The sequence below is a fragment of the Chelonoidis abingdonii genome, chromosome 3, assembly GCF_003597395.2.
Source record: "Chelonoidis abingdonii isolate Lonesome George chromosome 3, CheloAbing_2.0, whole genome shotgun sequence".
Classification (NCBI taxonomy): domain Eukaryota; kingdom Metazoa; phylum Chordata; order Testudines; family Testudinidae; genus Chelonoidis; species Chelonoidis abingdonii.
The window spans coordinates 11,040,779-11,051,123 of NC_133771.1; the positions used below are offsets into that span (position 1 = coordinate 11,040,779).

Consider the following 10,345-nt stretch of genomic DNA (forward strand, 5'->3'; position numbering starts at 1 on the left):
CCAGCTTTACTTTCAGATGGTGATCATGGCAGGGACCGTGACGCTGGCTTATTACTTCGAGTTCAGGGACACCTTCACGGTTAACATGAAGGGCTTCTTCTGCTACAGGGCTCCTACCCAGGGCCGGCTCTAGGTTGCCGACCCTGGAAATGTGCCGCCCCAAGCATGTGCTTGTTTTGCCTAGAGCCGGTCCTGGTTATTTGTCTCATAGGGACACTGCCCGAACAGCATGTTCTTTCCTAGAAGCAGCATGACATTTTTAAAATAAAGATGCTGCTGACATAATGTTCACTGCTTGAAAATTACAAAACCCCCATATTCTTACTTGTAGCTATCACTGTGTATTTTCCTTCCATCATCGTAACAATCGTTTACCTTTTGACCAGAGTTTAAAACTGTATTCTAATGACTTAGTGCAGTGTTTCCCAAACCTGGGATGCTGCTTGTGTAGGGAAAGCCCCAGGTGGGCCGGGTCGATTTGTTTACCTGCCCCATATGCAGGTTCAGCCGATCGCAGCTCCCACTGGCTGCAGTTTGCTGCTCCAGGCCAATGGGAGCTGCTGGAAGTGGCATGGGCCGACGGATGTATTCCTCTAGGAATTTCCAAGATATTACCAGGGTGCTTAACTCTGACATACAGAGCAAGCTAGCCTTGCTGGTCCTTGAAAGGACCCAGATACAACCCTCTGATCAATAATAGGCCCACAAGCAATAATTCTTTAAAAACAGAAATAATATGTATTTAGAAATGAGTGAGAGGAGCTCTTAGAGGGGGGTCACATACCACCTCTTGCTTCAGGTGACATGTCAATCTCTGCCCCAGTATTTGCCCTAATTGGTCAAACTCCTCTTGGGGCAGGCCTATGGGTCACCCAACAGGCTAGAGATAGGCACAGAATCTAGGTTTCCTATGTCCTAGTCCTGTGCTCTAGCCGCTACGCTGCACACTCTCCCCAGTCATACATTAACCCCTTTTCTCAAACAATGCCTTTTCCCAGTAAAGACAAGTCCCGCTAGGTCTGGTCCCTGAAATGTTCATCATAAGGGTTGTGAGGGAGACGTGGGTTCAGGGCAGGGGGAAGGGCAGTGAGAGAAGGAGCTGGTTTGTGGAGAAAAGCTTGAGGTAACTTCAGGATCACCATTTAGGTTTTGGTGTGCGGAAGATTAATCGTGATTCCTGGGGCTACTTAGGCACCTGAAAACTCTAGATTTTGTATATAAGGTGGTGGGCCCACAACCAAAAAATATAGGGGTGGGGGAGGTCAGCTCAAAGAGTTTGAAAACCACTGTGAATGCAGGCAGGGGGTAACTAGTGTCTGTGTGCAGCCATTGAGGTAGTTCAGGTACCAGACAGGGATGTAGTTCAGGGGCCAGGCAGGAGGTTGCTAGGGGCTGTGTTCCTGGAGGGGTGTAGCTCAGGGTGCAGGCAGGGGGTATGTAGGGGCAGAGAGAAGTGCAGGCAGGGGGTACATAGGGGCAGAGAGGGGTACAGGCAGGGGGTACGTAGGGGCGAAAGGATTGTAGCTCAGGAAGCAGGCAGGAGGTATGTAAGGGTTAACAGGGATGTAGCTCAGAAAGCAGGGAGGGGCTGAGTCCAAGAAGGTGCTGCTACTGCAGGCCCAGCCATACGCTCAGTCCCTAGTTGGCACAGTGGGGGCAGCTCTGCGGATCTGTGGCTGAGGTGAGGTGCGTGCGCTGCCCACCAACTTCCGCAATGGGCAGGCGGAAGAGAACACCCCAGCATCAGCTCCCATCCTGTTCTACGCAGCATATCAGCAGGCAAGGAGCGATGCCAGCGGTGGCCCCATAGTGGGAGGCGGGGCAGCATGGCTGCAAATAACAGCGTAGAATGGCAGAGGGAGTGGGGAGATTAAGAACAGTACCTTTCCTTCTGCTGGACACAAATCTGGTACAAAACTAGCTGGGGCTGGGGGAGGCCTTTCCTAAATGGTGCCCATGGGGTAACAAGATTTTGCTGCCACAAAGATATGCAAAGCAGCTGTGAGCTCCATTGTTTCTCCCTCTCCATGGCAGGACCCCATGTGGCTGCCTCAGTTACACCCTCACTTGCAACTTTGCTCAGGTTTCTAAGCCTGGGTCTTTGGGATTTGTGATGCCCTTCGGGCTCTTGCGTGGGAGCCTGCTGCACAAGGCAAGGTCTGGACACTCAGGGACAAAAGAAGAGAACCTCATGATGGGGAGAATTGGGAGGCGAGGGGAGCAGGGGGAGGGTGGATCTGCCATGGAGCATTGATGTGGGCATTACACACCATGCAGCCAAGCTGGGACTGAACCCATCTCCTCTGGCAACAACACAAACAAAACGGCTTTGTCAAGGGACCAAGGGAAAGGTCACGATTTATCCATGTGAGCTCCCTGAAACATATACATATGTATGTCCCATGGTCTAGGAACACCCCTGGGTGGATTTCACATATGGCAGTGACCATTTACTTTATTTATATGTAGTTAAAATAACAGAAGGAAGGGATTTTTATCGAAAGGAAATAGCAAAACAACCCCTGTGCGCAATCAAAACACTCACAGGCATGTCTGCAATACATCACAAGCAGCAGTACTTTTATTAAAAAGAGAAGAACAAGCTCTTAGGAGTGACACAAGGACTTCCTTGTGGATTTTTTCCAGCTTGCGAGATTCTTTCCAGCCCGGATGAAAAGCGTCCAAGGATTTTAGAAGCAAGGCGTCGGCTGCCAGATTCCCAGAGATCCTGCATTGACAATCTCTGCTGCCATCACTCACCCTTTCTACAGCAAAAAGGGAAGAAACTCTCACATTCTATGTTTATAGCCATTAAAACAAGGACAATATAACGTTACATTTCAGATTCAAGATAGAGCAGGAATTTCCCCATCATTTTATAGTGTGTTGAGAAGTAACTCCAACAGACCTTGCCCGATATTGGTCAGGATTGAACCTGGAACTTCTGGAGTTTAATGCATGAGCCTCTACCATATGAGTTAAAAGCCAACTTCCTCTTGTAGAACAGATTCAGTCTATCTACTATGTTTAAACATGTGTACTGGCTGACTTCTGAAGTAAATATGCTGGATTTCTGAACATGGATCTCCCCTCCCTTTGCCTCTACCGCTGCAGTAAAGGAGTCACTTTCTCATTTCCTTGCAAAAGGCCTTCCTAATAACATTCTACACAGTTAAAGTGACAACAAAAACACCAACAAAAGTCCCTGGATGATTAAAAAAAGAACCCTGGCAAATTACCGGTAAGTAAAAAAGCAGCTAGAAATATGATGTACAATATCATAAAAATGTTCATCAAACTTTCCATTGAGGAAATTAATCAAAATTGTGAATTTTAAAAATATTGACTATGTCTATGATATACATAAAAATAAAACCAAAAATATGTAAGATGTAGAACAATGTGACTCACATCCATGTTTAGTTTTCCTTTCAAACACATTTTTGTCCATAGCTAAAACTAAAACAATAAATATTTAATTAGAGGATAAAGAAGTTATTCTTAAAGAATGCCTGGACTATTCTGTCTTCCAGTTCACGTAAACCTAAAGCCTGACCCTATTCAGATGGTACTTCCCTATCTGATGATAATCTCTGTACATATTCAGTGAAGCAGCCAGGTGTGCAGCAGTGTAATTTCTACCATGGAGCTCCTATCTCCACCTCTGCTACCTCAGCACTGCCTCTCTGGTCATTTAGGCCTGGTCTACACTAGAAATTTGGTTGGTGTAACTACGTAGCTCAGAAGTATGAAAAATGCACACCCCTAATGACACAATGAAACCGCCCTAACCTCTGGTGAAGACAGTGCTAGGTTGATGGGTGCATTCTCCCATTGATGCACATACCAACTGTCGGGGAGCTGCATTGCCTACACTGATGGCAGAACCCCTCCCGTTAGTGCAGGTAACGTCTTCACTCAAGCGCTTTGGCTCAGCTGCAGCGGTGTTGCTGTGCCACTGTAGCAGTTTGGGTGTAGAGAAGAAGCCCAAATTGTCTGGGAAAGCCTCTCACCCCTCCCAACTTCATCTCTCAGTCCTGTCCCTGCTGTGACAGTAATTTGAGCATGCTGGGCACCTTGTACAAGGCTAAAGGGAGATCCAGCAGTTAACAAGAAGAGCACAGATAGAACTGGCTACAGATAAGCAATGAGACCAAGTTAACTTAACTGTAGGAAACGTCATGTTTAAAGCAGTAAAAAGAAATTCTGAGCAATGCTAGCCCTGAAGTCACCCAGGTGTGTATCTGCTCTAGAATTCTAAAAGGAGGAATGCAAAGGCACCGACTATGTACTGAGTTACCTTGAAGACTGAAAGTAGCTTCAATCCTTAAAGGCACTAGTGCTTATTGAATTGTATTGCAGAGTGAGCATATCTGATAATATACCTGTATGACCCACTGGTCAGTGTGTGTTATGAATTCCCCTCAATGGAGGCTGTGAGTCGGTTACAGGCTCCATCTAGAGACTGGCTCTTTTGTTCAAGCTGAAGTCACTTGAGCATTTAGCTCTGGAGGGCTCTGGGTCAAACCACAGAGTCCTGGTTCCAGAAGGCAAGGCAGCCTTCACACGTCTGCTCAAAAGTCCCTCTTTCCCACAAAAACACAAAGGAGCAATTTTATCCTCAGCATGGTTCCCCATGTTTGCAGCTTATGCCTCAGAAAGTTATTGAAAATTGGAGCCTTCTGTCAGTCACTGGAAGAGCGACATAACAGTTCTGAAAGGCTTATAAGTATAAATATAAGCGTCAACCAGAAGCCGTGTTGCTGGTTATTGTAATTTTTCTGTGACAGATGTGATCATTTTATCCTGGGATACGACACATACACCCTTTTCTTTTTAGTAAATTAAGCATTAATGTTATAAAGATCAGCCATTTTGATCTCACAGGCGCTGCACAATGATACAAAGGAGACACGTCCCCCATACTCTCTCCTGGGAAATATACTTTACTCCTTCCCCGTTGTTTTCCGTATTCTTAAATGAAACAACAATGTGGACGTACCCACAGACTGGCCACAGACACTGTCTGTATGATGCCATGTTGACAAGCCAGAGGGGCTTCAAAATGAGTGGGGAAGAGTAACTTCAATACATCAACAATACATGGCTTACATGTAGCACTGAGCACTATGGAGACTTTGGGCTGTTCTGGGTTGTGGACAGACCTTAGGCAGCTTGAGTAAAGCACTTGTACGGGTACTCTAACTCTAACATGTAAACCCCAAATAGTCCAGTATTAGGGCAGCACAGAATTTTCTTTTGTCCCATGTCAGGGTAGTGCCATGTGCTCTGATCCGACAAGGTCATTAAACAACAGCTATAGAAAGCAGACACAAATATTCTGTTTACACAGTGATGTCTTCCATGTGGCATCCTGAACTTACCCAGATTCTTCTACAGCAACTCTGCACAAAACCACACCTTCCAATTCGTCTGAAATTGGGGTAACATGAAGGGCGGCAGATTCCCCCAGCACGTCTACAAGCAAAGGGGCTATTGATGAACTTTGTGAATCCTGCACAAAGAAAAAGAGTCTTGATTTTCATTGACACATAAGTGGAAACAAGGACTGTAATTGCAGCATGACGGGCATTTCCCATTAGCTGAATTTCCAATTCACTGAGACAAGACCACGTCAACCCACCTATCTTCCTGTGCCCCCTTTCACTAGATCTTTGATAATATATAAATGTCTGTAGTTCTGTGCCCATTCAATGGCTGCTCCCAAGATTTGAGCAAAGTGATTTAATTCAGGAGATCTGCTGGGTTCCTAGTTGCACGCTTCAGAACTGTAGCACTGAGCATGGGAATCCTTCACAGTCCCATATCTGTAGAGGGTAGAAAGCAGGCAGCTGCCTTCATCACCAACTTCTAAGAGCGGAGCAGTGGTTTTGCTGCCATGGTTTTGACTTGTTCTGATTCCAGACACTGATGTACCAGGCAGTATCATCAATGGTGATTGGCTGAGCAGGGTTAAACCAGCTCAGCACTGGGTTGGGTGACTGGAACTTTTAGAATGAGAAGGTTTAAACAAGTCCCTCCAGTCAGAACGTCTGATTTTCAGTGAGACTCGGCACAGACATTCTTGTGAAGACTCAGCACTTGGGAATACTAAATAAATAACCAATTGCCTATCTTAGACATTCCAGACAGGCTGGTCCTTATGAGAATGTGGCCCAAATGTCCTTTAGGATATTTATATTAGACTATTTGAAACTCGATTTTAGCTGTGCTTTCCTTAAAGTATCCACTGTGACATTCCCCAGGGTAGAATCTGGACCACTGTACAGCCATATTCCCTCAGTTCAACAACCTGTGATACCTCCTACACTGCTCCGCTGTGAAAGCAAGCACTTCTGGTCCAGCTCATGCACAACCCCTAGCATGGAAAGTCACTCTCAGCTGAGTTATAAGAAAAATGCCAGCAAGATACTCCTGAATAATCCTGCACAGCGTCACCAGCCAATTCCGTGGTGCAAAAAACAGAGTCACGACTTTTTTCAGAGTCACGGCTTCCCAGGATGGAGTCCCTCATCCTATAACTGTGGCCAACCTTCTTTGTTCCTAGATCCATGCATTTAGATTTAGCTGTATGATGGTTAACTTGTTTGCAGTTTACCAAGTGATCCAAATCCCTCTCTATGAGTGCCTTGTCCCTTAATTTGTGTCACCTGCTAACTTTATAGGTTATGATTGTATGGGTTGTTTTTTTTTCAGGTCCTTTATAAAAAGTTTAACTAGTATGATGGCAAGAACCAATCCCTGTAGGACTCCACTAGGTAGACCGTTGGTGATAGTATTGTAGTCATAATTAAGCCAAATCTGACTGGATCTTAATAGGAACATTAAAGACACCTTTCTCATCCCAGGACTATTCTCCAGTTAAACGTGAAGTATCTGCTGAAACCCCTGCAACTCTTTTGAAAAAAAAAACTGGAAAAATTATGATACAGAATTTCTAGAAATCTTAATACAGACTCACCATTTTCCTTCTATATTTTCCCTTCATTTCATTAAGCTCTTACCTGGAGAACTTTGGAGCACCAGGAAAAAGAGAGCAAAGAGCAGGTAGAGAATCTTCATGGCTGAAGTTTGGCTGGGAGCTTAGTATTGCTGGAGAGAAGACACTGGGAGATAGAGAGGAGATACAGAGTCTCTATTTATGGGCTACCGGGGATTGTGAAATGCTGATCTGTTGAAATCTTTTTTGAAGCATGTCACATTTACTAAATTTGTGCTTCAATCTGTTTATAACAATCATCATAATTATAATTTATACAGAGTCATAAACATTCCTGGAGAATTTCAGGGAAACACAGTAGTCAAGTTCCTGCCTTGTGAAAGTTACAGTATGAGTATTTAAAACGAGCAATCGTCTACAGCCTGATCGAAAGCTCTCTGAAAAAATGGAAAGCCTCCCATTAAATTGAAATGAGAGTCCTTTTGCAGAGAAGACTTTCAGAACACAACCATACCTTGGAAGCATTAATGGTAGGGCATATGCATTTGTGTATTTGTTTTGTACAATATTTAATCAATATTTTCCTTGTATTTAAGGAAATTTACTAATTTCATGCTTTATAACCCATTCCAAAGAGTTTAAAAATCCTTTTTAACAGAGATTTATGAGAAATAAAGTGAATAACATTATAAATACTGTGTGCCAGGAATCCATGGATTTTTTTCTGGATATCTAAACTAAGGAATTTTACACTTAGTGATGGTAGAAAACCAAGAGGTTTCCCTTTCTTTTTTCCCTCATAAAAATCATCTGCTTTAAGGATAACTATCTAAAGTAGAGACAAAAAATGTTGCTGCATGAAATATGGGGAAGCCAGTGGCATTTGCAGGTGCCAAGCACCTCTCAAGATTTGTCTCATTCTTTCAGGACAGAGAGAACAAGAAGTGATTGGGCTTTAATTGCAGCCAGGGAAATAAAAGAACATTTCTAAGCCTTCTATAGAGTTGTATGACACCTCCAAGTTCCCTGGGGAATTGATTCTAACCAGAGTTCAGAGCCTACATAATACAATTCCCCACACAAAGCTTCACAGACCCCTTTACAGACCCCCTCCTAATCACCTTCTTCTACTTTCTCCCCATTTCCTCCCATTTGGAAGCATCAAATAGAAAAGTTGAGGGGAGAGAATGATGAATGAGAATGCATGGGGAGGAGGACATCCATAGGGCAACAGGGAGCTTTGACGGAGCAATGAGCTGTCCTTCTCTTCTCCCGGTCAGTGGCCTCTATTTCAACTGTCTGTTGTTGGAATGTACAAGTCTTCTCACCTGCTACTTTCGCCACAGAGAAAGTTCAAGAGGCACTGGATGTTTCTCTGCTGAGAGGGGACACGAGGAGCAGGCACATCACCCTGACTGCCACCTCACACCTATTATTTCCCTGTTATGTTCTTGCCATACACAGAGAAACTAGATAAAAACAGCTAGAACCACAATTGACAATTGCTTTATTTTTTCTTCTATGATTGATAAATATACTGTGGTTAAAGATACAAACTGTGTGCTACTCTGAGAGTTTTAAAGATGGTATTTGATTCTATTGATCTAGGAAATCTTTGGGCAAAATCAAGAATTATGAGTATGGATCTAAGACACTTCTGAAGATTTTGGAGGGTCTCCACCAGAGTGATGTGTGTCAGGTTAAGCCAGGGTTGGGAGAATACCAGGGATGCGTTCTAGCACCTCTTGTTATTGATTTATATATTAATGATGCTGTGGATGTTTCAAGGAAAATTTATTTTCTCCACCACACATTAAAGGTAGACTTATCTTGGTGTTACTATATGCTGATGACATGGTTGTTTTATCGCAAACTTCATGAGGCATCTTCTGGCTGTTATCTCAATCTTCCTCTTATTTTAACTTCCAAGACCAGGTTCTCTTTTATAATGAGACCAAGTCATGATTTCTGGGAAGAAGCCTCCGCAAATTGAGCGGGAGATAGGAGTCCACCCTGTAGAACAATCTCTGCTTTGATTTGTTTAAGGATAAAGTTCATGATTCAGGCAGCTGGTCCCCTTTTCATAAAGATTTAAAACAAAAGGCCCTTAGCTCTGCTCAAGGGGTGCTGTGTTTTACCTGCTCATATCGTGGGAGCAGATTTGCCCCTATGTAAAGGATTTTGAATAATAAAATAATATTGCAGATGCTCTAAGAGCATGTCTACATCGTAAAAAAGGAAAAAGTGGGACTGGCCCATGGCAGCTGATTCAGGCTCATTGGGCTGTGGTGGTTTCATTGGTCTGTAGACTTCTGGGTCCAGCTGTGGCCCAAGCTTTGAGATCATCCCACCACATAGAGCCCTAGAGCCCAAGCTGCAGCCCCAGTCCAGACATCTACGCAGCAGTGAAACAGCCCCACAGCCTGACACCAGCCAGAGGTGTCATGTTGCTGAGCAGACATTCCCTCTGAGGTCAAATTTGGATCAGGGGATCAAATTTTAGCCTTTGAGATCAGCTAGGCTGCTGTAGCTCTTGCAGTGTAGCCCTACCCTAAGTATGGTAGCATCTAGCCCTTAATACTCACAGCTCTGCTTCACTGGGTGAAAAACTAACCGTTATCAGGGGTACAGTTGTTCTACCTCATTGATCCTACTTGGGCTCCCAGTGAGCACTGACTCCATTACAGAAGGCTTGGAAATTTCCTTCAGTTTCCCTGGCTGCAGCTTTAGCCCAGTCACTTCTCATTCTCTTTATCAGTGATCACTGATATACTATACCAGGGCATTTGTTTGTAATAAGGAAGCTGCTATGCTCTGTTGATATATTGTGAAACCAATGAAAAGTGAAAACCTGTAAAGTGAAGGCCACTGAAAGCTTGTAAGTGCTATTGGCTATTTCGCTTGATGATCCATTCGACTGGCATTTCCAAAGAGATCTCATAACACAGGTAGCCATCCTTCTAAGTAGCAGATGAAGTGTAGAGAATAACCAGGGAAGGGTACAGAGAAGAGAGTTGTTTTCTTTTACTGTGCCATTTATGTTACCAATATTATTAGTGAGTGAAATGACTTTATGTTGCAGTATGATGAGCTATTAACTATATCTAAATCTATATCTGTGTCTCTCTCTATATATTTAAATATGGATATAGCTATATTTCTCTTCAAAATTCACCAGTCCCTACCAGAGCCCACAAGACATATACTTCGTCAATGATGATGCCTTGTTTACAATTACACTTTGAGACCTATCAGTTAGCCAGCTGTTAATCCATTTAATGTATGCCATGTTGGTTTTATATAATTTTTTAATCCAAATGTCATGTGGTACCAAGTTAAATGTCTTACAGATCACTAAGTCTATTGTATCAACAATATTCTTTT

The 10,345-nt window shown here is 43.6% G+C and overlaps 1 long non-coding RNA gene across 2 annotated transcripts in view; it reads right to left on the reverse strand.

The window, feature by feature from the left end:
• Nucleotides 1–2,618: 2,618 nt before the first annotated feature.
• Nucleotides 2,619–10,345, reverse strand: part of LOC142046544 (uncharacterized) — a 14,781-nt gene continuing 7,054 nt past the window's right edge. The window contains exon 3 of one of the 2 annotated variants that reach the window (XR_012655470.1): nucleotides 2,619–2,761. This is a non-coding gene — a long non-coding RNA (uncharacterized LOC142046544). Of the gene's footprint in view, nucleotides 2,766–10,345 lie in introns of both variants that reach the window. The other variant, XR_012655469.1, reaches the window with a different exon arrangement.